General features: G+C 40.4%; 1 long non-coding RNA gene across 1 annotated transcript in view; it reads left to right on the plus strand.

Annotated features, from left to right (window-relative positions):
• Window positions 1–22839, plus strand: part of LOC147576097 (uncharacterized) — a 91562-nt gene that overhangs the window by 25630 nt on the left and 43093 nt on the right. Inside the window, exon 2 of the long non-coding RNA XR_015241761.1 lies at window positions 9078–9191. This is a non-coding gene — a long non-coding RNA (uncharacterized LOC147576097). The remainder of the gene's footprint in view (window positions 1–9077; window positions 9192–22839) is intronic.

Below are 22839 nucleotides of genomic sequence, written 5' to 3' on the forward strand. Positions count from 1 at the left end.
AAATAAATGAAAACCCATATTCACACAATGACTTGTACAGGAATGTTCATAGCAGCTTTATTCATAATAGCTAAAGCTGGAAACAACCCAAATGCCCATCAGATAAAAAATTGTGATATATTCCTTTTAAAAAAATTGTTTTAAGTTTATTTTATCTGAAAGAGAGAGGGAGAGAGAGAGGGAGATAGGGAACCCTAAGTAGGCTGTGCACTTGTAGGACTCAAACCCATGAATGGCGAGATCACAATCTGAGCCGAAACCAAGAGTCTGACACTAAACCAACTAAGCCACCCAGGCAGCACGTGACATATTCTTGCAATAGAATACTTATCTGCAATAAAAAGGAATTGATATACACTATGGATATACATGAAATATGAATGAAACAAAAAACATGCTGAATGGAAAAAAGTCAAACACAAAACACATACTGTATGATTCCATTTATATAAAACTCTAAGAAAGTCAATTTAATCTACAGTGACAGAAAGCGGAAAAGAAGAAAAAGGGGTATGTATGGACATGCTTAGGAAAAAGAAAAATATGCTCCAAAATATTAAGGTACTGGCTCACTTGGGGACGGGTGATGTTGGAGAGCATTATAAACGACTTTTACTTTAGGGGCGCCTGGTGGCTCGGTCGGTTAAATGTCCAGCTTCGGCTCAGGTCACGATCTCAAGGTTGGTGAGTTCGAGCCCTGCGTCAGGCTCTGTGCTGACAGCTCAGAGCCTGGAGCCTGCTTCAGATTCTGTGTTTCCCTCTCTCTCTGCCCCTCCCCCACTCACACTCTGTCTCTTTGTCTCTCAAAAAATAAATAAACATTTAAAAAATATTTAAAATAATAAACTTTTACTTTATACAATTCTGTACTTTAAAAATTTCACAAGATGGGGGTGCCTGTGTGGCTCAGTTGGTTAAGCGTCCGACTCCAGTTCAGGTCATGATCTCACAGTTCATGCATTTGAGTCTCGAGTCGGGCTCTGTGCTGACAGCTCAGAACATGGAACCTGCTTCAGATTCTGTGTCTCCCTCTCTCTCTGCCTCTCTCTCTCTCTCTCAAAAATAAATAAACATTAAAAAAATTTTCACCATATGATCCAGCTACTCTACTCATAAATATATACCCAAGGTAAATGAAAACATACATCCACATAAAAACCATACACAAATGTTCACAGCAGCATTATTCATAATAGCCAAAAGGTGGAAACAACTCAAATGTCCATCAACTGATGAATGAATAAATAAAATGTGCTTATATCCATATACATATGGTGGATTATTTGGCAATAAAAAAATGAAATACTGAGGTGCCTGGGTGGCTCAGTTGGTTAAGCGTCCAATTCTTGATCTCAGCTCAAGCCTTGATCTTAAGGTAGTGAGTTCAAGCTCAGCGCTGGGCTCCACACAGGGAGTGAAGCTGACCTAACATAATGATAATAATGGGGGTGCCTTGGTTGGCTCAGTTGGTTGAGTGTCTGATTCTTGATTTTGGTCATGATCCCAGCGTCATGGGATCGAGCCCGGCATCAGATTCCATGCTCAGCATGGAGATTCTGATCTTAAGATTATAGAAATTATTATATATCTCTCCCTCTGCCCCTCTCTCCTGTTCATGCCCTCTCTCTCTAAAATAAAAATAATAATAATTTTAAAACTAAAATACTGATATGTGCCCCAATATAAATGATCTTTGAAAACACTATGCTAAGTGATAAAAAATTGTCAGATTAAAAATATTTATAATAAATATGATAGGATTAATAAAAAGGCCTCTTTCTAGAAGGGTGCCTGAGTGGCTTACTCGGTTAAGCATCCGACTCTTGATTTTGGCTCAGGTCATGATCTTACAGTTGTGAGATCAAGCACTGCTTCAGACTCTGCATTTAGTATGAAGCCTGCTTGGAATTCTCTCCCTCTCTCTCTCTGCCCTTCCCCCACTCATGCAGTCTCTTACTCTCGCTCAAAATAAATAAATAAACATGAAAGAAAGAAAGAAAGAAAGAAAGAAAGAAAGAAAGAAAGAAAGAAAGAAAGAAAGAAAGAGAAAGAAAGGCCTCATTCTAGAAAAGAAAAAAGAACCTGGTTGGTAAAGGCAAAGGAAATGAAGACAATTGCACTGAGGGAACTAATAGTAAACAAACATGTAACAAGATTCATAATTGCTAGTAATCAAAGAAATGCAAATTAAAGCAACAGCATTCTGAATGCTGGCATTAATATTATCAACCTGCATGGTTGCCTTGGATTCTGGACCCTTCAGCAAATAGACCTAGTTTCCCCTTCTCTCATTTACATAGAGGTAAATTAGTGCTCTATAATATAATATAATATAATATAATATAATATAATATAATATGATATGATATGATATGATATATGATTTCCCCTTCTCTCATTTACATAGAGGTAAATTAGTGCTCTACAATATAATATAATATGATATGATATGATATAATATAATATAATATGATATAATATGATATATAATATAACATAATAATCAATATAATATAATGATATGATATAATAACCTCATGATCTACCCAAAGTTAAAATTAACTCCTATGGGGTAACTGGGTGGCTCAGTCAGTTAAGCATCTGACTTGATACTCTTCATATTGGCTCAGGTCATGATCTCACGGTTGTGAGATCAAGCCCCGCATTGGGCTCCACGCTTAGCATGGAGCCTGCTTGGGATTCTCTCTCTTCCCCTCCTCCCAACCCTTCCCCGCTCACGCGCATGTTCTCTCTCCCTCTCTTTCTCTCAAAATAAGTAAATAAACTTAAAAAAAATTACCTCCCATTTTTTTCTCCTTTTTCCCCACCTCACGCCCCATATGTTCTCCGGAAAAAGAAAGTTACCGAACATGGGTAAAAACACACTGCTTCCAATCCAATAGTAATAATATTAATTATAACAATAATAATAATAATTCGTATGAACTTGTTAACCTATAAGCTACCAGATGTCTCATGATTCCTTCAGACATGGTTTAGCAGGCTTATTTGGTGGCTCTGATGGGGGACACATCTCCCACCACTTAGAGCTTTCCTTGACTCCTCACCCTTCTGCCTTGTGTTCTTCCTAAGACCCCTGCCACTGCAGCTACACAGGATTGATCCAGGAATTCTTTCTCCTTCTTTCAACTCTGTGCTCCCCACAAATTTGCCACTTACAACAGGGGCAGGACCTCTCTGAAACATACCCTTAAGCCTTTTGTTTGACTCTTGCCACAAATTCCCCCTCCGTTTATAAAACAAGGTACTCATTGTTTTTATTTTATTTTATTTTATTTTATTTTATTTTATTTTTAAGATTTTATTTTTAAGTGATCTCTATACCCAACGTAGAGCTTGAACCTACAACCCCAAGATCGAGAGTCACAGGCTTCACCAACTGAGCTACGTTGTTGTGCTTTTAAAGTGATGCTGTTAAGTTAGCCCAAAAGCAAAAATAATTTAATTACAATATTTAATGCTAGTGCACTGGTACAATCTTATACCACTAATAGAAGTGGAAAATGAGGGGCGCCTGGGTGGCTCAGTCGGTTAAGCGTCCGACTTCGGCTCAGGTCATGATCTCGCGGTCAGTGAGTTCGAGCCCCGCGTCGGGCTCTGTGCTGATACTCAGAGCCTGGAGCCTGTTTCAGATTCTGTGTCTACCTCTCTCTGACCCTTCCCCGCTCATGCTCTCTCTCTCTCTGTCTCAAAAATAAATAAACGTTAAAAAAAAAAAAAAGAAGTGGAAAATGATATAAGATCATTAAATTGTGCATTTTTCTTGATTCTGTGAATGTGTGCCTGTGGGGGTACATGAAGATATGCATTACAGTAACATTGATAATGGCAAAAATATATATATTGTGTCTTCTAAATGTACAGCAACAGGGGAACAGTTAAATTGTGAGCCTGCCCCCTTGCAAAAACTAATTGGAATAAGGATAGACCACTGACCCTATCCACTAGCTGACCAGTGACTGGCCTGGCAAACAAAAAAGATGAACTGAGCCTTGCTCTCTTGCTCTCTTAAATTAAGCAATACCTATTGCCAACTGAGTCGGTGTCAGAGCTGGAACGTCATCTAGAGCAGTGGTTCTCCACCTTTAATCTTCATGAGGATCACCTCAAGAGCTTGGTAAAATACAAGTTGCTGGGCCCAACAGAGTTTCTGATTCAGTAGTCTGGAGTGAGGCCCAAGAATTTGCATTTCTGACAAGCTCCCAGTTGATTCTGATGCTGCTGGCCCAGGGACCACACTGGGAGAACCACTGATCTTGGCATTACCAAGGTGCCGTTATTTCTGGACCATGGGCACACAGCAGATGTGCAAATGGGGGAAGGACAGAGGCCACAGAAAGAACTAAAGACCAACTGTGGTTCCCGACTACTTTCTGTTTTCTGTGAGCTCAGCTATACTTGGTTTCCTGATTTGAGGTTCTATGTGACCTCTTTGTTTCTTGTTTTTTTAATTTTTTAAAATGTTTTTATTTATTTTTGAGAGAGAGGGAGAGGCAGACAAAGCACAAGCTGGGGAGGGGCAGAGAGAGAGACAGAATCTGAAGCAGGCTCTAGGCTCTGAGCTGTCAGCGCAGAGCCTGACGCCGGGCTCCAACCCACCAACTGAGAGGTCATGACCTGAGCTGAACTCAGATGCTCAACCGACTGAGCCACCCAGGCACCCCATGACCTCTTTGTATCTTTACACTAAACTCCCCTTCATTTAACTTAACTTGAGTGAGGCTCTTTGCACTATAAAAAGCCTGCCTAGGGAACCCTGGGTGTCTCAGTTGGTTAAGCAACTGACTCTTGATTTCAGCTCATGTCCTGATCTCATGGTCGTGCACTGGGCTCCAGGCTGGGCATGGAGCCTGCTTAAAATTCTTGCTCTCCTTCTCCTCCCTGCCCCTCCCCAGCTTGTTCGCACATGTAGGTGCATGCAGGTGCATTTTAAATCAATCAATCATCAATCAATCAATCCTACCTAGAACAAAGTTGAACGAATATTATGTCCTTCAATGGAGACAAAGTGCATTATCTTGATTCCATTCCAGCCCAACCCCCCTGTGTAACCAAGGTAATGGTTTGGTATGTATCTGTCCACATCTTTCCCTAAAGCTCCTTATATACATATATGCAAACAATTTACTATTTCTGTTAAAAAAATTAAATTGATCTGAGTTAGCATTCAGATTCTGTTATAGACATGTGTATGGCTTAGACAAGCTGAAGTTTACTTCTATTTTGCTTAACGGTCCCAAGGTGGGTGGTCCAAAACTGGTGAGGTGGTTCTATCCTCTGAGGTCATCTCAATGTCCCCAGTACCCTGGGATCATGACCTGAGTGGAAATCAAGAGTCGGTCGCTCAACTGACTGAGCCACCCAGGTGCCCCGAGAGGTGATTGACTTCCTGTTGCTCCTACTCACACACTTCAGAGAGGGTAGATGTTGATCCTTGATGACATCTGCTATAACTACTTCCTCCAATCTCTTCTTTCTTTATAGATTTTGTATGTAGATATTTGTAAGTTTTACTGTGTTCCAGCAGTCCAATTGCTTCCTTATTCCTGTTTACTGATGTATGTTAGAAGGTAGTAGAAGATAGTTAGGATTGTAAGAATTGAAATTCCACCATTCTTAATCTTGCTCTGCAGCTCTGGGTGACTGAACAGATCTCACGGCCTCCTAAGCCCTCTTCCCACCTCTGAGGGCCTAACATCACTGACAGTGGCACGGAGCACACAGGGTCTGATGAGGATTAAATAACATAATGCATAGAATGCACCGAACCCCACAGGTGCAGTCACATGGACCAATATTTAGCCAGGATGCCCCATAATGGCCCTATAGCGAGACACTGAAACACATTCATTCATCTAGAACGTGCATTTCTATAAGGGAATCACTCATTGCAGGAAGAAAATTATAGCCATCATCAGGAAAACAAGAAGCCCTCAGTTCAGCTGTTACGCTGGCTGCATGAGCCCTTTCAGTTATATTTTAGGAAAATTAAAAATGAGCTCTCACACCCAGAGCCCTTCTCCCCAGCTCCTGGCCAGGCTGCACTGCCTGCTGGACCACTGAATAGCACTCAGAGCCCACTGCCCTCTGCACTGTTTCTGCACCTGCCCAGCCAGCTCTAAGTAAAACCCTGCCAGCATTTTCCCACTCTTTCATACTGTACCTTTGAAATACCACTGTGACAGCCTCCAGCCACACTGAGATGTCCGGGCCGTCCCAGTTAGCTCCTTACGTACAAACTACTATTTGCATTAGTGCTACGGTTACAGATTTGCATAGATCGGGAGTGACCTGCTTCTAACACTATTTTCCCCACAGGCCTATTATTTGTACTGCTTGATTTTGCAAAACATAAGGTTTCTCAGGAATGTGTAGGTGTTGGGCCCTAGTATGTACAGCCTCACACCCTCTTGTTCATACCTTTGTTTTTTTGTTTTGTTTTGTTTTTTTAACGTTTATTTATTTTCGAGACAGAGACAGAGCATGAACAGGGGAGGGGCAGAGAGAGAGGGAGACACAGAATCGGAAGCAGGCTCCAGGCTCTGAGCCATCAGCCCAGAGCCCGACGTGGGGCTCGAGCTCCTAGACTGCGAGATCGTGACCTGAGCTGAAGTCAGACGCTTAACCGACTGAGCCACCCAGGCGCCCCTCTTGTTCATACCTTTGATCCGGGCATTGTTTGGGGACACAACTGCACACAGGCTTCAGCCTGCCTTCCGTGCCTCACCCCTGACCCCCTCAGGGTTTCTCTGATGTGGTGGTGTGGACTGCCTGCAAGAGCGTGCTCGACACTGTCTCACCGTGCAACACAGAGGCACCAGGGTGTTACAACCCCTTGGGCAACACTGTGTCAGTGCTGGATGGGAGCCAGTGAATGAAGACCTATAAATGCTTCTCCCTTTCATCCCTCAGATGGTCACTTTGAGGCACATTCTGTACAGTTCCTCACAAGTTCCTGTTGGCATCAAAGCCCCGTTGTCCACAGCACAGACCAATGCAACTGGCTCGGCTTTCTCCTTTCCTGGCCAGGCTGCCTAGGCCCTCATTCTTGCTTTCTGGGATCACCTCCACAGTTAAGCCCTACACACATGTCCTAGTCTCAGGCTTTTCTTTCTGGGAGAACTAAGATAGCATGGGCTGCATTAGAGTCAAAACACCTTTGCTTACTGTTGGTCAACAGTCATTGCCCAATCCTTCCAAAGGCCTTCATCATCTCTTCCCCAGGATCCCCTGGACCTCCTTATGATGGCTACCTGAAGCTCTAAAGCCTTCATCTAGAATCTTCTGTTTGGAGGGGTACCTGGGTGGCTCAGTTGGTTAAGCATCCAATTTTGGCTCAGGTCATGACCTCACCGTTTGTGAGTTCAAGCCCCTCATCAGATCCTCTGTCTCCCTCTGTCTCTGCCCATCCCCCCTACTCAAAAATAAATAAACATTTTTTTTAAAGGGAGGTGGTGCCTGGGTGGCTCAGTCGATTAAGTTTCTGGCTCTTGGTTTTGGCTCATTTCATGATCTTGCAGTTTCATGAGTTCGAGCCCTGTTTGGGATTCTCTCTCTCTCCCTCTCTCTTTGCCCCTCCCCACTCTCCTCTCTGTCTCTCTCAAGATTAATAAACTTAAAAAAAAAACAAAAAACCAGAATCTTCTGTGTGGTTTGGATAGAAGGAGCCAAGTCTTCAGCATATGCCCCAGTGTCTAGATTGAACAGAAGTATCTCTTCCATGGGCATCTGGGTGGCTCGGTCGATTAAGCATCCGACTCTTGATCTCGGCTCAGGTCACCATCTAATAGCTCGTGAGTTCAAGCCTTGTGTTAGGCTCTGCTCTGACAGCATGGAACTGTTTGGGATTCTCTCTCTCTGCTCCTGCCTCGCATGTGTGTTCTCTCTCTCTCTCTCAAAATAAATAAATAAACTTAGAAAAAAAGAAAAAGAAGCAGCACCTATGTATGGAGGCCTAGTCTGAATCCTGAACAGGGACAGACTCTGACAGCTCCAGCTCTCAGCTGTACCCCAGGATTCAGAAAAACTGCAGCCAAAAGTGGGTTTATGGATCCCAGCCCTTCCCTCCTTATCCCATTCAAGATGAGCTCAGAAGGGAGGGAGACCATTCCTAAGACCCGTACTTTCCACTGGGGTGCTCCCTTCTTAGACTTTGACACTGGGTGTGTGCGTGCATGTGCGTGTGCGTGTGTACACGTGAGCCTGATTTTGTCTTCTTGTTCTCTGCATTCTTTGTATCCTAAAATCTAGGTTATTAACTCTTAGACTTTGGGATTTCACAGAATAGTAAATACAAGACATGTTTTTTAAATTGTAAAGCTGTCAGGGGTCCTAGGTGGCTTAGTCGCTTGAGGGTCTGACTTCGGCTGAGGTCATGATCTCACGGTTCCTGAGTTCGAGCCCCACGTCGGGGTCTGTGCTGACAGCTCAGAGCCTGGAGCCTGCTTAGGATTCTGTGTCTCCCTCTCTCTCTGCCCCTCCCTCACTCGCACTCTCTCTCTCTCAAAATAAATAAACATTAAAAAAATAAAATATTTAAATTGTAAAGCTGTCATAATTTATTTCACCTTAGAGGGAAATTTATAACACACAATCCATGGTTCTACAATCTTCTTTCTGTCATCTGCCATAAGGCTTAATGAAGTCTCAACATTATTCTGGGAGTTCTCTTTGTTCTGCAAATACGTTCTGTAGCTTTAATATTCAATGAATCATCACAATTCAAAAGGTCAGCAAATAGTTTGTTTAATCCCCAAACAACATCCTTGTATGTTCCAGTGGGAGTCCAGCCAGTACTGTTCTCTCGGTAAACTTAGACATATTTCACCTGCCTTGGAGATGCTGGTCAAACATTCATCCTAGGGGGTACCATGTTGTGCATGGTGGGAACTGTAGTTTCAAAGTGAAAATATCCACCCTGGTGGTTACCCTCTGAGGGGGTTACGGTTGGCTGAAAGCAATGCGGCTTGTTTGGATCAGAAAAATGCACTTGACACACACAAGGTAAATTGGCCTCAAGTTTTGCAACCTCCCTAAAAGCAGCTTGTCTCTCACAGAAACCCTGAGTGGAATCAGACTGACATCCGGAACTCTTGGGAACCGTCAGCCCACTTCGAGTGGTGACCAGTGTTAGCATTGCTGCAGCCTCCACCCTGAGCACCCAGGAACAGGTGAGGTGGGCCCAACACAATACCGTGCAGGACCTCGCAAGACATGCAGCCTCTCACAGTGGCATCGAAGTCCTTCCTGTAGGCTCTTTATCAGCCTTCCTCTCCCTCCCGCTCCCTTGCCCAAAGGAGTCTGGTTTATGCAACTTGGCAAACGAACAAATGATGCCCTAGGTAATATAAAACAAGTTAAAAGGACAGCATTGAACTTGAAAATTTGTACTTAGCTTTAATTCACACGGAGGTTGTTTTATTTGCCTCGATACAATGATCACTCTGTACTCCAAGTTTATTGTACAAAATTAGAACAAACCAGTCCCCTAATATGTAATTCCTTTCTAAGTTAAAGAAAGGCAACTCTAAAGGCTTTTTTAAAATTCTTCAGGTTCTTAAGAAAAGGAGACTATTTTTAAAAATTGACTGCTCAGGGCGCCTGGGTGGCTCAGTCAGATGAGCGTCCAACTCTTGATTTCAGCTCAGGTCATGACCCCAGGGTCGTGGGATGGAGCCCTGCATCTGGCTCTATGCTGTGCATGGAGCCTGCTTAAGATTCTCTCTCTGCCTCTCCTTCTGTCCCTTCCCCGCTCATGTTCTCTCTCTCTCTCTCTCTCTCTCTCTCTCTCATAGATTAAAAAAAAAAAAAATTGGGGCGCCTGGGTGGCTCAGTCGGTTAAGCGTCCAACTTCAGCTCAGGTCATGATCTCAGGGTTTGTGAGTTTGAGCCCCACATTGGGCTCTGTACTGACAGCTTGGAGCCTGGAGGCTGCTTGGGATTCTGTGTCTTCCCCTCTCTCTCTGTCCCTCCCCTGCTCACACTGTCTCTCTCTCTCTGTTTCTCTCAAAAAAAAAAAAAAAAAAAGTAAAAAAAAATTGATCATTCAAATGACATTCCACGATACTGAAGTCCAAGTCCAAGTGACTTCCCAAATCGCAATGGTGAAATTCAGTGTCATGTGTGTCCAATAACTCATAACCCACTCTACAGGTAGAATTTAAATGTAATTCGATCTTGTTGCCAGTTAGAAAATATTTCTGAAAATGTTTCCAGAAAAGGCCAGCAGTTAAAAGCTATTTAATTTACCACTAACTAGTAAACTGACAGTCAATGGGTGAGATTTAACCATATCTATGACGACAGTGGTCCTCAAAATTTATTCTGCATCAGAATCACTGGGAGAGATCATTAAACCACAAACTTTGGGGGCCCTATCCTCAGAGTTTTTAATTTGTAGGTCTAGGATTGGATATGAGAATCTGCATTTCTAACAAGTTCCCAGTTGATGCTAAGACTGTGGGGGAACCACACACTGACTATATTAGAGAGATGTGGAGATACTATTAGATTAACTATAAAATAGAGATAAATTCTGTTTTATCCAAGGACAAAGGGGGCCCAATATCTAGCTCTGGCCTGGAAAACAAACCAAGGTTATCTACAGAGATTTTCTTTGGGGCTAGTAGTTGTCAAGGGTGCTGCGGGTGGGGGTAGAGTCCAACAGAAGTGGAGAGGATGTACATGTCATGTTTAATTATGTGAAACCAGGTTACTGGAACCACACATTTAGGAGTGTGGCGGGCAGCCCAGGGGCTGAAATCTCACCTCAATCTAGCATCGGCACCCTGACTTCTCTGCAACTTCCTCCCCCCATGAAAAAATGAAAAAGGAATTATCTTCATTCTGATCAAATCTCTCAAGGCCTAAATAAAGTGTGAACTGGTTCATTTGGTGATGAAACTTACAAAACCTTTACAAGTAACTTGCCATCAACAGGGTGTACAGCACATTCGTACACATTATTTTTGATCCTCAACCAATCCTAGGACGTGGACCTCACTACCTCTTTATACCAGTGAGGGAACTGAGTCACACAAAAGATAAATGACTGGCTCAACATTACAGCTAACACAGAGCAGTGCTAGTGCTCAAATTCAGGCTCTAAAAATTTTTTTAATGTTTATTTATTTCTGAGAGAAAGAGAGACAGAGCATGAGCAGAGGAGGGGCAGAAAGAAAGGGATACACAGAATCGAAGCAGGATCCAGGCTCCAAGCTGTCAGCACAGAGCCTGACGCGGGGCTCCAACTCACGAACAGTGAGATCATGACCTGAGCCGAAGTCAGACGCTCAACTGACTCAGCCACCCAGGCGCCCCAAAGAAATAACTTTATTTAAAGGATGCAGTTTGAATAGATTTGCCATATAGCTATGCCTGCAAAACCATCATCACAATCAAGATAATGAACACATTCATCACCCTTAGAGTTTCTTTTTGCCCCTTTGTACTCTATCCCTCCAGGCACAAACCCACCCCAGTCCAAGGCAGCCACCAGTCTGCTTCCTGTCACTATGCATTAGTTTGCATTTCCTACAATTTTATTTTATTTTTTTATTTATTTTTTTTTAATTTTTTTTTTTTTAACTTTATTCATTGTTGAGAGACAGAGAGAGAGCATGAGCGGGGAAAGGGCAGAGCGAGGGAGACACAGAATCTGAAGCAGGCTCCAGGCTCTGAGCTGTCAGCACAGAGCCTGACATGGGGCTTGAACTCACTAACTGTGAGATCATGACCTGAGCTGAAGTCGGACGCTTAACTGACTGAGCCACCCAGGTGCCCCTTCCTACAATTTTATATAAATCACACAGGATGTACTCCTTTTTTGTCTGGATTCTTTCACTCGGCATAATTATTTCAAGCTTTATTCATGTTATAGCATGTATTAATAGTTCATTTACCTTTATTGCTGAGCAGTATTCCATTGCATATATGGGCCACAGTTTCTTTATCAGTTTACCTACTGACAGACATTTGGGTTGTTTCCATATGTTGGCTATTTCAAATAAATCTGTATAAAACAATCATGTATAAGTTTTTGTACAGGCATATGCTCTCATTCGCCTGGGTAAATACTAGCAACTATTAATAGTGAGAAGGAGTTCTAGTTGCTCAACATCCTCATCAACACTTGATGAGCTTTTTAACATTTTGGCCATTCTAGTGGGAATATGATAGTACCTTGTGATTACAATTTGCATTCCTCTAATGACTAATGATGTTGATCATCTTCCCATGAGTTTGTCATTTGTATATCTTCTTTGGTGAAGTGTCTTTGACTCTTTTTAAAAAATTAGTTGTTTGTTTTCTTATTAAGTTTTGAGGGTTCCTTTTTACATTTTAATTCCCATATGGATAATATGCAGTGTTCTATTAGTTTCAGGAGTACAATATAGTGATTCAACAATTCTGTACATTACTCAGTGCTCATCATGGTTAAGTGTGCTCTTAATCCCTTTTATCTATTTCACCCGTCCCCTCCCCATCCCCCCTCTGGTAGCCATCAATTTGTTCTCTATAGTTAGTAGTCTGTTTTTGACTTGTCTCTTTTTTTCTTTGTTCATTTGTTTTGTTTCTCAAATTCCATTTTTAATTGAATTATTTGGGGTTTTTTGGTGTTGAGTTGTGTAAGTTCTTTAGATATTTTGGATACTGACCTTTTATTGCATATGCAATTTGCATATATCCTCTCCCATTCAGTAGCTTGTATTTTAGTTTTGTTGGTTGTTTGCTATGCAAAATCTTTCTATTTTGATGTAGTCCCAATAGTTTGTTTTTATTTCCCTTGTCTCAGGCAACATATCTAGAAAAATGTTGCTATAGCTAATGTTAAAAAAATTACTGCCTGTGTTCTCTTCTAGGATTTTTATAATTTCAGGTCGTACATTTAGGTCCTTAACCCATTTTGAGTTTATTTTTATGTATGATAGATATAAGAAAGTGGTCCAGTTTCATTCTTTTGCATGTAGCTGTCCAGTTTTCCAATACCATTTTGGTGATGAGATTGTCTTTTTCCCATTGCATATTCTTGCCTCTTTTATCAAAGGTTAATTGACCATATAATTGTGGGTTTATTTCTGGGCTCATGTTTTGAGAGCTCTCTATATATTCTGGGTGCAAGTCCTTTATTGGATATTTGTTTTAAGAGTATTTCCTCCTCAGGGCGCCTCACTGGCTTAGTCAGTAGAGCATGCAACTCTTGATCTCAGGGTTGTGAGTTCAAGCCCCATGCTGGGCGTAGAGCTTACTTAAAAAAAAAAGTAAAAAATTAAATTAAATTTAAAAAGGACTCCCTCCTAATCTGTCATTTATGTTTTCGTTCTCTTAACTATCTCTTACTATGAGCAGAGATTTTACACTTTGATGAAGTCCACATTTATGAAGTTGTTCTTTTATAGCTGTGCTTCCAGTCTCATATCTAAGAAATCTTTACCTAACCTCAAGGTCACAAATATTTCTCCTGTTTTCTTCTAAAAGTTTAATAGCTATAAGTTTTACATTTAGATCTATGATACATTTGGAGTTAATTTATGTGTAAGATGTGAAATATGATTTGAAGTTGTTGTTTTTTTTCATGAAAATATTCAAAGTTGTCCTAGCAACATTTATTAAAAAGACTATCTTTTCTCCAATGAATTGTTTTTGCACCAAAAATCTATTGTCCATATATGTGAAAGTCTGGACTCTCTATTCTGTTCTATTCATTGATTTGTCTGTCTATAAGCCAATGTCACAACATCTTTGTTACTGTACCTTTATAATGATTCTTAAAATCAGATAACGTTACTAGAATCATATCTTATAAAATTTGATAATATATATGAAGGGCAACAAAAATAAAGAGAGTAAACTCCTCTTTTTCCCATAGTCTACACATTTTGGGGAGTTTACTTTTAGGAAAATAATTTGAAAGAAAAAGAACTTTATTTATCTTAAAACATTTTATAACAACTTTTCCCCAGCCAGGAAAAAAAAACAAAACAGGGTTATATCAAGGCTAATAAAAATGCAAACTAGTCTTCCCCCATTCTGCATATTCCCAGGGGTTTACTTACAAAAAGTAATTTGACAGAGAGAGAGATTTATTTATTTAAAAGTATTTTATGACAAATTCTCCCCCAACAAAAATGTGGAAATGTCTTCCATGTTGAACACTAGAGAAATTATTGTCCATTGTGTCATGTCTCCAGGATGGAATTATACAGTCTTTAAAGAAAAGCTTCATGAAGAGAGAACGACTTAAGAAACACCAAATTGATACGTGTGTACATTTGATGGACTAACATCAGGTGGAAGTAGAACACAAATTGGTTTGTCCATGAACTGTCACCGTAACTCTGAGAACTACACACAGGAAGGAAGGAAAGTTGTGGCTTTAAAAGCTGGAGGCAGAAATCCTCAGAAAGTGAGCTATCTTTGCTTTCGCCACACACTTTCTAAATCCTTGTGGTCATACACTTTTCTAGATCCTCTTGGTTGTAGCAATCGAGAGCTTAGAGCTGGCCCGGGTTAGGGTGAGGTAAGTAATGCAGCATTGCTCTTCCAATAAAGAAAGCCAGAGTTTTACTTTTGTAGGGCAAGTGAAGGGGGAAAGAGAGCAATGGGCAGAAGTGGGTGGAGATGAACAGTGAGGTCAGAGAGAGAAAGGTGGGCAAGAGTGGGGGAGGCTGGAGACGTCTAGAGAAAAAACAGCCCATGACAGGGTTGTAAGAACAACCATAAGGCAGAAGTGCAGGAGGCAGCTAGGAAGAGACAGAGAATACAAACAAAAAATGTGCCTGGGAAACTGATAAATTTGGGATTTCCAGGATGCTGACTTTTGTGTTATACAGATAAAAAGTAAAATTGCTATTATATTAGAGGGATGCAACATGATCGAAGAAAGTTTTCAAATTCAATTTGTACCTATTTATTAATCTATTCCTTTTGTTTAGAACAGCTTTATAGAAATTTTTAGCATCCAGTGTATCTCTATGCAAAATTTTTTTCATGAATTTCTTGGCCTTTCTCTGATTTCTCAGACTTTGTTTTTTCCATACAGATTCCTGAATGATTTAATCTAGTTCCCCTTAGTATGTCCCCCCCAAATCAATGAATGAACGGCATAGCAACATAAAAAACAAATCTAAGTGTATATCCCAAACTTAATGACAAAGTTGGTATTTTAATTCAATAGAGAAAGTATGATTACTATGGCTAGAATAATTGACTCTTCATCTGAAAGAAAACAAACTAGACTCCTTACTTCATGCTCTGTACAGAAATGATTCCTAATATAACCAAGATGAAAAGTTTTTTTTTCAATCTGGTAGAAGGAAATTCAGGAAATACTTATGTAACTTTGGAGCACACGTAGAAATTGTCTTAAATACGGCAAAAAATTGAAAAACCGTAAAAATACTCGTGGCTATGTAAATTTGAAAAGTTGAATGGAAAGCAAACTGTAGAAAAAGAAATAGATACTTGAGAAAAAAAATTAACAGAGAGGAGAGGCACCTGGCTAGTCAGTTGAAAACACATGGGACTCTTGATCATGAGGTCATGAGTTTGAGTTTGAGCCCCATGTTGGGTATAGAGATTATGTAAATAAATAAAACTTTTGGGGTCCCTGGGTGACTCAGTCAGTTAAGCGTCTGACTCTTGATTCCAGCTCAGGTCACGATCCCAGGGTCATAAGATCAAGCCTCACGACGAGCCCCACGTTGCGCTCCATGCTGGGTGTGGAGCCTGCTTAAGATTCTCTCCCTCCCTCTCTCTCTGCCCCTCCCCAGCTCATGCTCTCTCCCTCTCTCTCTCAAAATAAATAAATAATAAATAAAGCTTTTTTAAAAAATTAACAAAAGAATATAAAACTTTACTCTGCAAACACAAAACATTGCTGAAAGAAATTAAAGACCTAAATAAACAGAAAGGCATCTCATGCTCATAGGTCAGAAATTAAATATTGTAAAGATGGCAGTAATCTCCAAATTGATTTGTAGATCCAATGCAATCTCTATCCAAGTCTCAACTGGCTTCTTTTCAAAAACTGAAAAGCTGATCCTAAAATCCATATGAAATTTCAAGAGCCCCCCCCCACCCTTTATTTTCAACCTTGAAAAAAAAAATTTTTGGAGGACTCGTACCTCCTGATTTCAAATTTTACTACAAAGCTACAATAATCAAGCTAGTGTGGCACAGGCATAAGGATAGACATATAAATCAAGGGAATAAAATTGGGAGGTCAGAAAAAGTACTTTCACATTTATGGACAACTGATTTTCAACAAAGATGCCAGGACCATGCACTGAGGAAAGAATAGTCTTTTCAACAAATGGCACCAAGACAACTGAACATCCACCTATGAAAAGAATGCAGTTGGACCCCTAATTCATGCAATACACAAAACTTAACTCAAGGTAGATCAAAGATAAAAAGTTACAGAACTCTTTGAAGAAAATAGGAATGTAAAGTTTCGTGACTTTGGATTATGCAGTGATTTCTTAACTATGATACCAAAAGCATAAGCAAAGAAACTACACTGAGAGTCACCAAAGTTAAAAACATTTGTGGTTCAAAGGACACCATCATGAGGGGCGCCTGGGTGGCGCAGTCGGTTAAGCGTCCGACTTCAGCCAGGTCACGATCTCGCAGTCCGTGAGTTCAAGCCCTGCGTCAGGCTCTGGGCTGATGGCTCAGAGCCTGGAGCCTGTTTCTGATTCTGTGTCTCCCTCTCTCTCTGCCCCTCCCCCGTTCATGCTCTGTCTCTCTCTGTCCCAAAAATGAATAAACGTTGAAAAAAAAAAATTAAAAAAAAAAAAAAAAACAAAGGACACCATCATGAAAGTAAAAAGACTACCCACAGGATGGGAGAAGATATTTGCAAGTCACATAACTGATAAGAGTACAACGTCTGGAATATATACATATATATTCCACATATATACTTAATTTTGTGATCATATAGAATACAGTTATGATAGCCTTAATGTCCTAACATCTGTGTCAGTTTCAGTTAGTTTCAATTGATTGATGTGTCTCCTCATTATAGGTTGTATGTTTCAGGCTTTCTGCATGCCTGGCAACATTTTTGGATGCCATATATGTGTACTTTACCTTGTTGGGTGCTGCGTGTTTTGGGATTACAATAAATCTTCTTTAGATTTGTTCTGAGTTACTTGGAAATACTTCAGTCCTTCCAGATTTTGCTAAGATTTGTTAGGTATTCTAGAACAGTGCTCAATCTAGAGCTAAGTATTCCACCAGGAGGCAAGACTCTTCTATGTACTCTACCCCAGGCTCTCTGAATCTTGAAGTTTTCCAGTCTGGCTGCTGGAACAGACAGTATTCTTGGCCTGTGTGAGTGGCAGGCACTCTTACCTCTAATCATTTCAGGTGGTTCTTTTCCTGCCTCAGGTAGGGAATTAGAGTCCTCACCAGTATGCCCTGATCAGTACCCAGCCAAATAGTCAAACATATGCCCAGAGTCTGCATATGCCCAGAGTCCCCTCTGTTTATAGCTCTTTCCTCCCCACCACTCTGTTCAGTACCCTCTAGTAGCTTTATTCTCCCCAGACTCTCCATTTTATCTCCTCAACTCAGAGACTGTTTGCTGGGCTCCACTTGTGTTCCCCTCCCTGAGTCACAGTCTGGAAACTCAAAGCTATATATGGGGACACTTGGGCTCACCTCGTTTGCTTCCTGTTTCTCAAGGATCTTCACTGCCTTTTGTATCCTCCTGGAAATTACACAATCATACAAATGTACCCCCCCACACACACATACCCCAAAATGACTTCATAGAAAACACGCACTTTTGCACTTTGCTTCTTAAAACTTAGTGTCTTGAATACCTTCTTTACCATGGCATATCAGGTGATCTCAATTAACACTTGCATAGAATGCCATTATATGGAGACACCGTCATTTATTCTACCAGCCTTCTATTTGTGAATACTCATTTTTATTCAGGAATTTTCCATTACCAACAACACTGTACTACACATCTTATGTAAATATGTCACTAGTGTACATGAATATGCACACATATACTCATTTGTCAGCATGTATATATGCAGCTATATATGCAATGTGTATATTTACCTACATAAATATACACTTACAAATATTTCAGCTTTGACTTTAATCATTTGTAATTGAATAATGAGTTATTATGAGCAAGAGTTCTTTTTTTTTATAATGTGTATGTATTTTTGAGAGAGAGAGAGAGAGAGAGAGGCAGAGCACGAGTGAGAGAGGGGCAGAGAGAGAAGGAGACAGAATCCAAAGAAGGCTCCAGGCTCTGAGCTGTCAGCACAGAACCCAACGCAGGACTTGAACCCACCAATCGTGAGATCATGACCTGAGCCAAAGTCAGACGCTTAACCAACTGAGCCACTCAGGCTCCCCAAGTTCTTCTTCTTCTTTTTTTTTTTAATGTTCATTTATTCTTGAGAGAGAGAAAGAGAGAGAGAGAGAGAGAGAGAGAGAGAGAGAGAGAGAGAACATTAGCAGGAAAGGGACAGAGATAGGGAAACACATAATCCGAAGCACGCTCCAGGCTCCAGGCTCTCAGCCCAGAGCCCTATGCGGGGCTCGAATCCATGAACCGCGGTCCTCCAACACACGAACTGAGCCCAAGTCGGGTGCTTAACCAACTGAGTCACCCAAGCGCCCCCACTAAAGTTCTTTTCTTTTTTAAGTTCATTTATTTATTTTTGAGGGAGAGAGAAAGCACAAGAAGGGGAGGGAAAGAGAGAAAATCCCAAGCAGGCTCCACACTGTCAGCACAGAGCCCGATGCCAGGCTCAAACCCATGAATTGTGAGGTCATGACCTGAACTGAAGTCAGACGCTTAACCAACTGAGCCACCCAGGCGCCCCTATGAGCAAAAGTTCCGAAGACAGACTCCTTGGGTTCAAATCCTGGCTTTATCACTCTGAAGTTGTGTAACGTTAGGCCAGTTATTTGTGCCTTGGTTTTCTCTTCTATAAAATGGAGATGTTAAATGGAGGTAGTACCTACCTACCTCTAGGGGTGTTGAGGGATTTAAGTAATATAATCAAAGTCAGGCACTTAGTACACTACCTGGTACAAAGTAAGGATTCAATAAATAGAAACTGACATTACTACCATGTATCTTTACACATGTAGATACCCTCGCAAACATATAAAGCTATGTTTGATTCCTTGGATTGAAAATGTTGGATGAAAGAGTATGTGGGTTTAAAAGTTGTAATAATATCAAATAATCCTCCAAATATTGAACTGATTTACACACCTCTACCTACAGTGTGTGAATTGCATACTTCTTTATATCTTTGACAATACTTGACCTTATCAAAATTTTTAACACATGCACTAACACATGCACAGTCAATATTTATGTACGTGATTTACCTGTTCATGGGTATTGCCCATTCTGCAATTGGGATATTCATCTTTCAATTATTGATGTTTAAGAAATCTTTCCATATTAAGGAAATTAACTCTTTACCTGCAAATATTTTCTCATTTGCTGTGTATCTTTTGACTTCAATAATGACATCTAGTTCAATTGAAACTTCTTTTAATGGGTAAAATTTATCAATTATTTCATTTGTACCTTCTGGATTTTATGTTTTGCTTCAAATGGCTTCCACCTCCTAAATAATCAAAACAAAGCATACCCATCATTTTCTGACTGGACTCTTTTTCTTTTAACAATTAAAACTGATCTGTATGGAATATATTGGTAAAGAGTGAAGAAGGAATCCAATTTTATATTATCCTTAGTTTCCTGTTGTCCTATCACTATTTACCAATTAATCAGTCTTTTCCTCACTTTTTCAAAATATTACATCTACCATGTAATGAATCACCTTCTGTATTTAGCATTTTGTATACCTGTGAGAGTTGTTTCTGAGTTATCAGGCACTTGCAATATTATTATCATCATTATTTTAAATGTTTTATTTATTTTTGAGAGAGAGAGAGAAGGGGAGGAGTAGAGAGAGGGGGACAGGATCTGAATCAGGCTCCTCATTGACACCAGCAAGCCCAATGTGGGGCTCAAACTCACAAACCATGAGATCGTGACTGAGCCAAAGTCAGACACTCAATCAACTGAGTCACCCAGGTGCCCCACAACATTATTTTTTAATAAAGCTTTTCCAGGTGATAAAATCATAGAATTCTAGCACTAGAAGGATGTTCAAAATCATCTGGCCCAACCTCCAGTCAAATTTAGAAATTTCTTCTACAGCACACATGACAAAATGTCACCTAGCCTTAGCTTGAAGATCGCTAGCAATGAAAAACTCAAACTCCATGTGACAGATGCTTCAATTTTTGGACACTTCTAGTAATTAGAAATTTTTATTATGTTGTGCTAAAATCAGCCTCCTGAAATTCCTGTCCACTTTTTCTAGTTCTACTCTGACCGCGTGTACATCTGTTCCTACTCAAACCTATCAACCTTTCAGTGCATGGAGATACCTATCCTGTCTCCCTTTGGCCTTCTTCATGGAAAAACATGAACATTGATTCCCCTACTCCCCATAGGCTTAACAAGTTCTCTATTCTGTGGATAATTAACCAGTTAGCAATGTGATTTTTTTTTACTTGATTTGTCATATTTCAAACAAAAATATGTCTATAGAATAAAAATTCATAATCTTCACCCCCTACATTCTGACCCTCTTCCAATTCTCTCTCCTCAAGGAAACCAATGATAACCTTATGATGCATATTCTTTTATGGGTTTTTTTCTATCTACACATGTAAAAAGTGTTTTTAAAAATGATATGACTTGCCTTTTGCATATAATAATATTTCATGTACTTTATGTGTTTCTAAGTCAATACATATAGAGATCTACAGCATTCTTTAAGATAACTTCAGGGGCATCTGGCTAGCTCAGTCAGTAGAGCATGCAACTCTTGATCTCGGGGTTGTGATTGGGCATAGGGCCCACATTAAAAAAATGAAAAAGAAATAGGGGCGCCTGTGTGGCTCAGTCTATTAAGCCCCATGTTGGGCTCCATTTTGAATGTGGAACATGCTTAGGATTCTCTCTCTGCCCCTCTCCCACTCTTGTGCACACCTGCACTCTCTTTCTCAAAATAAATAAACATCAGGAAAAAAAGAAAAAGAAATAAAGTAAAATAACTTCAGAATATTTTTTAAGTTTATTTCTTTATTTTGAGAGGGAGAAAGAGAGACAGCACAGAGCCCGATGTGGAGCTCAAACTCACAAACCGTGAGATCACAACCTGAGCTGAAATCAAGAGTCAGACGCTTAACCGACTGAGTCACCCATGCGCCCCACTTCAGAATATTTCATAGCATGGATTTGCCATAATTTATTCTAACATTTCCCCTATACATTAATGGTGACTCCATATTTTTTTTTTATTTAAAAAAAAATTTTTTTTTAATATTTATTTATTTTTGAGACAGGGAGAGACAGCATGAATGGGGGAGGGTCAGAGAGAGAGGGAGACACAGAATCCGAAACAGGCTCCAGGCTCTGAGCGGTCAGCACAGAGCCCGACGCGGGGCTCGAACTCACGGGCCGCGAGATCATGACCTGAGCTGAAGTCAGCGGCCCAACCAACTGAGCCACCCAGGTGCCCCGGTGACTCCATATTTTTTAGCCATTATAAAAGAAATGATACAATATACATCCTTACATATAGATTGTTATATACTAGTGCTTTTATTTCTATAAAATACATTTCGAAAAGATTGTTGGCTTATAGGGTATGTGCATTTTATCTATTTATTTTTAATTTTATTGCAGTAAGAACACAACATGAGATCTACCCTCTTAACATATTTTTAAGTGTGTAATATGGTGCTGTTGAATATAGGTACAATGATGTACAGTAGTTCTCCAGAACTTACTCATACTGCTTAACTGAAACTTTACGCCTGTTATCTACTATCCTTCTGCCAAGACCCTGAGAGCTACCATTCTGTTTTTTGGTTCTATGAGTTTGACTATTTTAGATACCTCATATAAGTGAAATCGAGTAGTATTTGTCTTTCTGTGACTGGCTTATTTCATTTGCCCCATTGCCATAAAGATTCATCAATGTTGTCTCATATGGCAGGAATCTTAAGAAGAGATGAATAATATTCCATTGTATGCATACACCACATTTTTCTTCTCCATTCGCCCACTGATGGACATTTAGACTGTTTCTAGTCTTGGCTATTGTGAATAATGCTGCAGTGAACCTGAGCTCTTCAAGATCCTGATTTTAATTCTTTTGGATAAATACCTAGAAGTCAGATTAGCGGATCATATGGTAGTTCTAGTTTAATTCTTTAAAGAATCTCCGTACTATTTCCATAGCAACTGCACCATTTTGCATTTTGTTTTTTTGTTCTTTTATTTTTTTAGTGTTTATTTATTTTGAGAGAGAGAGAGATGGAAGGAGGAGGAAAAGAGAGAGAATCCCAAGCAGACTCTATGCTGTCAGCCCAGACCCTGATGTGAGGCTCGATCTCATGAACTGTGACATCATGACCTGAGCCAAAACTGAGTCAGGCACTTACCCGACTGAGCCACCCAGGCACTCCTGCATTTTGAACAATGGTATAAAAGGGTTCTAATCTCTCCACATCTTTACTAACACTTGTCATCTTTGGGGGTTTGTTTGTTTCTTTGTATGTTTGCTGTTTTGTTTTTATTTTTTAAATTCTTTTTTAAGTTTACTTTTCAGAGAGACAGACAGAGTATGAGTGGGGAAGGGGCAGAGAAGAAGACACAGAATCCAAAGCAGGCTCCAGGCTCCGGGCTGTCAGCACAGAGCCCGATGTGGGGCTCAAACCCACAAAATGTGAGATCGTGAC

Source organism: Puma concolor, chromosome D2 (assembly GCF_028749965.1).
Source record: "Puma concolor isolate L17-30 chromosome D2, mPumCon1.1.hap2, whole genome shotgun sequence".
In the NCBI taxonomy this organism is placed as follows: domain Eukaryota; kingdom Metazoa; phylum Chordata; class Mammalia; order Carnivora; family Felidae; genus Puma; species Puma concolor.